Raw genomic sequence first — 7271 nt, forward strand, 5'->3', positions numbered from 1 at the left:
TGGCATCACTGAGTTCATAAATTGTTTAACTCATACTTCAGGTATGACATGTGATATCAGAAATCCACTGTGACATCACACTGCCAGATGTCATGACCACTGAGTCACATTGTGACATCGCAAACCTGTTAAGACTCATTACACTGGTGCCAACATATGCCTTTGGATACATCATTTTCCCTTAGGAACTTATATATTCATTGTCAATTAGAGATCTGGCATGAGATTGTGACATCACCAACCCATTGTGAAATCACAAACCTATGTGACCTCATCACCTGTACGGATCATCAACTATTTGTGATTTCAAAACAATACTATCTCATGTAATGGTAACATCACATTGCCAATGGGATATCTCTGCCCATTGCATTTTCACCAACCTATTATGTCCTCATAATATTTTACAAAATTTATGACCTTTCTGACTTCTAGCTCCTTATGTGAACTTGTATCTTCATTGTGATCTAGTAGAATGAAATTGGACATGTAGTGGTGATGTTACAATTTCATTGTGACATCACTATCCGTGTGTGACCTTATCACCACTGTGACACCACAAACCCATTGTGACATCACATTGCCACAGTGATATCACGATCACCTTGTGATATCACAAACCTGTTGTGATCTCTTAGAACCTTTGAAAAAGCACATGGTGTTTGTAACACCACAGTCCCTTTGGGTAACCATATCCTCATTGTGAACAAATGACAACTGACATCAGACATGCCATTGTACCATTACAAATGCTTTGTGACATCATCTAAAGAGTGAGATCACATTGTTGTTAGGATACCATCAGCCCATTGTGACATCCCAAAATGACAATGACATCATAGCATTATGACATCACATTTTCATTGTGAGGTCATAGAGACAATGTGATTGCCTATTCTGTGATTTCATTCGATCTCAAATGTGGCCTATAGGTTGATTTCAGAAACCCATTGTGACCACATCACCATTGTGACATTGCAATCCCTTTGTGACATATTGATATTGTGATATCATTAATGCAATGTAACATCACAAACCTGTCTTGTCTTCATACATTTTGTAACAAGGGACTACCTTGACCTGGGCTGGAGGCCCAGAGCTAATTGTAGCCTCAACTATGAACCCTCAGACCTCCAAAGAGCAGCCCAGCCATTTGTTAACTGGTCTTCAATCAACCCCCAAAATAATCATCTCCAAAGCTCTACACTTCAAAGGACAAGGCTTTTTCCTTTCTCTTCGTCCTCCTTCTCTACAGACCTGTCCTACCTTTCATGTCTTTTCATTTTTTCCTTCCACCATTCCCTTCTTCTCTTCAGGTTGCTGTACTCTTGACAGGCTGTCTGCCCTGTCCAGGTGGCCAGTTGCCGTTCTTCACCTCCTGCTCTCCCTCAATTTCCTCTCCTCCCAGGTCTTTACCCGCCTGCAGTCTCATCACTTCTTTCCTTCCAGGCCTTTCCCCTGTTTCTTCCCCCTTCTGTTGCTCTGAACATGCAACCTACATATAGTCTGTACCCTGCCCCCACTAAAATATGTTTCCTGCATAACAGTTTTCAATCTTCACTTTCCAAATGTCCATGCCCAATAACTTCTTGGCAGCTCACCATGTGGGGCTTAACATCCTATCTCTTCAGCAGCATGTCCCGCCCACTCCTGCGGCATGCATCCCCCTCTCTGGTGGTCCAGACCAGGAGGTCATGATGACTATCTGTTCCCGTGGATTATAGGGGCACTGCTGGTTATTACAGTGTCCTCATGGTGAACTAGTAGTGACTGAAATTGGACAAAAAATTGTGATATTACAAACTCATGACCTAACTAACCCATTGTGACCTCAAAACCACTGTGACATCGTGAACCCATTGTGACATCACGTTGCTGTTTAGACACCAGGATCACATTGTGACATCCCAAATCTATTATGGCCTCTTATAACCTTTGAAAAAATACATAGCTTTGTGACATAACAGTGTCTTTGTGTACCCAAATCCCCACTGTGAAATATTGACAATTGAGAATCAGACATGACATTTTAACATCAAAAATTTGTGAGGTCATCACAACTGTGACATCACATTGTCATTGTGATACCTTCTGCTCATTGTGAAATCACAACACTAAAATATGATAAAATTATAATTTCACATTGTCGTTGTGATATCATCAACACATTATGAATGCCTTTTCTGTGATTTCATTCTACTTCAAATGCGGCATATAGATGGATATCATAAACAAATCATGAACTCATAACCATTGTGACATCACAATCCCTTTGCACATCACATTGCCATTGTGATATCACTAACACACTGTGACATCACAAACCTATCCTGTCATCATAACTTTTGTGACATGCCTTTTCTTCCTCATAATCTGTTGGCGACTTCATTAGATTTCACATATGACATTTGATATCACAAATTCCCAGTGGCATCATGACCATGGTGACATCACACTGCCAGATGTCATAACCATTGTGTCAAATTCTGACATCACAAACCTTTTAGGATTTCAATATGTGACAACACATACTCCTGGAGAAACCACGGTCCCTTTGTGAACTCATATACTCATTGTAAGTTAAAGACAATTGAGAACCATCATGTCATGGTGACATGGCGAGCACATTGTGACATCACCAACCTTTTGTGACTTCATCAGCAATGTGGCATCATCAACTATTTGTGACAACAAAACAATATTCTGACTTGATGTAGTGAGTTTACATTGCCATGATGATATCATTATCCCACTGTGTTTTCAAAAACCTAATATGACCTCATAATATTTTTAAAAATTCATGTCCCTTAGGACTTCAAGCTCCTTCTGTGAACTTGTATGCGCATTGCGAAATAGTAGCAATTCAAATTGCACATGTGTTTGAGGTATTACAAAATCATTATAGCATCAGAAACCCATTGTGACCTCATCACAACTGTGAATCATAAAGCTATCATGACCACTAAGTACCTTTGAAAACACATATGACATTTGTGACATCACAGTCCCTTTGTGTACCCATATCCTCAATTTGAACACATGACAATTGAATTCATATATGCCACTGTAACATCACAAACCCTTTGTGACCCCATCACAGTGTGACAACACATATTCATTATGACACATCACCTCCTTGAAACATCACCAATTTACAATGACCCCATAGCATTATGACATTATATTGTCATTGTGAGGTAATAGACACATTGTAAATGCCTATTCTCTTATTTCATTTTATTTTAAATGTGGAATGTGGGTTGAGATCAGAAAATCATTGTGATCTCATAAATATATGGCATCACAATCACTTTGTGCCACATTCACAGTGCCATGGTGATATCACTAACACACTGTGACATCACAAACCTGCCCTGTCCTCATAAGTCTTGTGACTTGCTGCAATTATGATGTCTTAGGCCCTTTATGTGCTCATAATCTGTTTTCAAACATATAATATTTCAGTTATGATACGTGATATCAGAAATCCACTGTGACATCATGACCATTGTGACATCATACTGACAGAAATCATGACCATTGTGTCACACTATGACATCACAATCCTCCTAGGACTTCATCACATTTGTGACAACACATGCCTTTGGAGATACCCCAGTCCATTTGTGAGCTCAGATTATCTGTGATTTCATGATAACTGAGAACCTTTATGCCATTTGGATATCACCAACCAATTGTGACATCATAGACCTACTGTGACCCCTTACTTGTATGGCATTCCCAACTAGTTGTGACATCAAAACTTTTTGTGATGTCACAATGTGACACGATGTTCATGACATCTGTCAGTGTGATGTCACAATGGTCATGATGTCACAGTGGATTTCTGGTATCTCATGTCATACATGAAATATGAGGTTGGAAACAAATTATGAGGGCAAAAAGCTCTAAGATATCACAAAGTCAGCATGTCACAGAAGTTATGAGGATTGGAGAGGTTTGTGATGTCACACGGTATTAGTTATATCACAATGGCACTGTGATGTCACAACGTGATTATGATGTCAAAATGGTTATGTAGGCACAAAAATGTGTTTCTGATAACTCTCATGCCACATTTGAAATACAATGAAATCACCTAATAGGCATTCACAATGTGTCTATGAAGTCACAATGACAATTGTTGTCATAATGCAATTATGTCATTGAGTTTGGTGGTCACAATGAGCTGATGCTTTCATAATGAAAATGGGATGTCACAGTGTTGAGGATTGCCATTAGTTAACAACAAGGATATGTGTACACAAAGGGACTGAAATGTTGAAAAGGGCATGTGATTTTTCAAAGGAGCTAAAGGTCATAATAGATTTGAGATGTCACAATGGGATCATGATGTCACAATGACAATATTCTTACAATGGGTTTGTGATGTCATGCTAATGATGATGTCAAAATGTGTTTGTGATGTCACAACGAGTTTGTAATATCACAATCAAATTTCCAATTTCAATTGCTACTAGTTCACAAGGAGGATACTGTGATCAGCAGGGCCCCTATAATCTATAGGGTCTGATAATCAGCGTGGCCCATCTCCTGGCCAGCTGGAGAGGACAGGGCATTCTGTGGGAGGGGCTGGTACATTAATCACCTAGTGTTGAGCTGTTAAGAAGTGACTGGGCTGTGGGGAGTTTGGGATGTGACAGTAGAAAACTGTTCGCAATTGGAGTGGAGAAGGGTACAGACTTTATATATGCTGCTTGTTCAGAGCAATGGAAGAGGAGATAAAAATTGAAAAGTCCTGAAAGGAAGTAAGTGGTAAGATAGCAGAAGAGGAAAGACCTGGGTGGAGAGGAAGTTGAGGGAGAGCAGGAGGTGAAAGATGGCAACTGCCGATCCAGACAAAGCAGTTCAGGCCTGTGAAGAGTAGAGAGGCCTGAAGAGGAGAAGGAACTGGTAGAAGGGAAAAAGGGGAAGACTTCAAAGGAAGTATATGTCTGTAGCGAAGGAGAGACAAAGGGAAGGGGAAAAAAGGCTTGCCCTTTGATGTTTGGAGCTTTGGATATAATAATTTTGGGGGTCGGTGGTTTGGAGAACATTTATTATATTAAATGTGTCTTGATGGATTCTCTTGAACAATGGAGGTCCGAATTTTTGAGACCCCATGATGATTAATCCGTTTGGATGGCATCAGGCCTTGGCCCGATGGGAAAATCCCCATAGGTGAGAGTGTCAGCCTTCAGGGCCTCGAGTGTTTGTCTCCAGAGGACCAACATGGACAAAAGTCATATAGGTACCTCTAGGGGTGCGTCTGGGCAAGCTTGCCAGCCTGTTTTTGGGACCCCCTCGAGAGGTCATTTGTGGCTTTCTTGGGAAGCCAGCTGGGAACCCCTTTAGAGGTCATGTGGGACTTCCTTGGGAATCCATCTGGAACCTCCTCGAGAGGGTATGTGGGGCTTCCTTGGGAAGCAATCTGGAACTTACTCAAGAGTGCATCTGCAAATTCCTTGAGAAGCTATCAGAGACCTACCCTGGAGGTCATCTTGGGCCTTCTCTAGTAACCATCTTGGACTTTCTCCAGAGGTCATCTGGGGCTTCCTCAGGAGGCCAGCTTAGACCAATTCAAAAGTAGTCATTGGGGATTCCTTAAGAGGCAAGTTAGGACGACCTCCTGAGGTCATGTGGAGCTTCTTTGGGAGGTCATCTCGGTTACTTTGATGAAAAATCTGACTGTCTTCAGACATCATCCGGGACTTCCTTGAGAAGCTATATAAGATCTTCTCTGGAGGTCATCTGTTGCTTTCTCAAGAGGGTTATCTGGAACCTCCTCTGGAGTTCATATGTGGCCTCCTTGAGTGGCCATCTGGGAGCTACTCAAGAGGTAATCTCAGCCTCATTGAGAGGACATCTGGGGCCTCTTTGGAGGTCAACTGACATTTCCTTGGGAAGTTGTTTGGAACCTCCATGAGAGGTCATCTAGGGCCTCCTAGGGAGGATATATGTGACATCCTCTAGAGGTCATCTGCAACATCCTATAGAAGCAATCTGGAATGTTCTTTGTGTCATCTGGGATCTCTGTAGAGGTCAAAATTGAGTCGTGTGGGACATGTGGTTAAGTGTCTGTGGCTATTGGTCTGTGTGTGTATGCTGATAATGCTATCTGTGTACTGTATATACCTCTGTTTACTCCTTTTCTCAGGATGGGAGAACAGGCCTAATGTTGTCATATCCAAAAAATATTCTCCCTCTGGTTTACAGAATCCTACAGAGGAAGATGCACTGATGTACTCTCTCTCCTATTTTTTGCCATCAGTACCTCTATTCTAAAGTCCTCCCATACCAAAAGTGGTTACTTGTACCAGCCTTAGGTGGTACAATGTGGTATGTTACCATTATTACCCTTGAGACAGTAACGTGAAGGAGATGGTGGGCAGGCCCCCTTTCTAATACATTTTCCCTTTACAATTAGTGACCTGTATAACTGGAAACAGCAAAATCCATCCTTTTCAGAAAAAATAAAACCAGGGACCCATTACCTCATTAGTGTCAGTAATTTTCACACACAAGCACATCTGGGATGTCAGCAAATTTTACAGGTGTGTTTCACCTGGTAGAAAAAGGAGTGAATCCTGCTCAGTGACTTAAAGGTGGTCTTTGGACCACACAGTAGCCCCACTCTTGAACCAGACCACTTGGAAGAAGCCTTTCCCAAGACTTACTCAAGCTGAGACTAATAGCGATTGAGGTATGGAGATGCTTAACAACTATTGCCAGGTTCGGTTAGCAGGGATACCACAGTGACTAGAAATCTAAGTCATCAATCTAAGGTGAGTGAGACGGGACAGTTAGCCAGTGAGTACTCTTATGCTTTTCTGGAACTTCTCCCAGAAGCCTATATGAACTATAGGCTTATAGATTTTGAAGCCCTGCAGAATCAAAGATCCCTAAATATGGCCTTTGTTACCCAGTCAGCCACAGATATTAGAAGAAAGCTTCAAAAGTTAGAAGGCTTGGAAGGAAAGGTGTATTCTAAGTTGGAAGTGGTTGTTCAGTGGGTGTTTGATAACAGAGATACCCTGGAAAAAAAGAGTCTAAGAAGTGAGTTTGAATTTTGGTAGGAGCACCAGAATAGGAATCAACAAACCTTTGGCAAAGACAGTACAATTCATTTGAAAATGGCAGTAGGGAACCACTAGGACTAAACCAGTGTGCTTATTACAAGCAAAATGGACATTGGGAAAAGGAATGTCCAAGAGGAGAAAGATAGAAAATGACAGGGTAAGTAATCACATTAATCACCTGGAAAATGTATT

Source organism: Dipodomys spectabilis, unplaced genomic scaffold, assembly GCF_019054845.1.
Source record: "Dipodomys spectabilis isolate Male_0828 unplaced genomic scaffold, ASM1905484v1 ptg000339l, whole genome shotgun sequence".
Lineage (NCBI taxonomy): Eukaryota > Metazoa > Chordata > Mammalia > Rodentia > Heteromyidae > Dipodomys > Dipodomys spectabilis.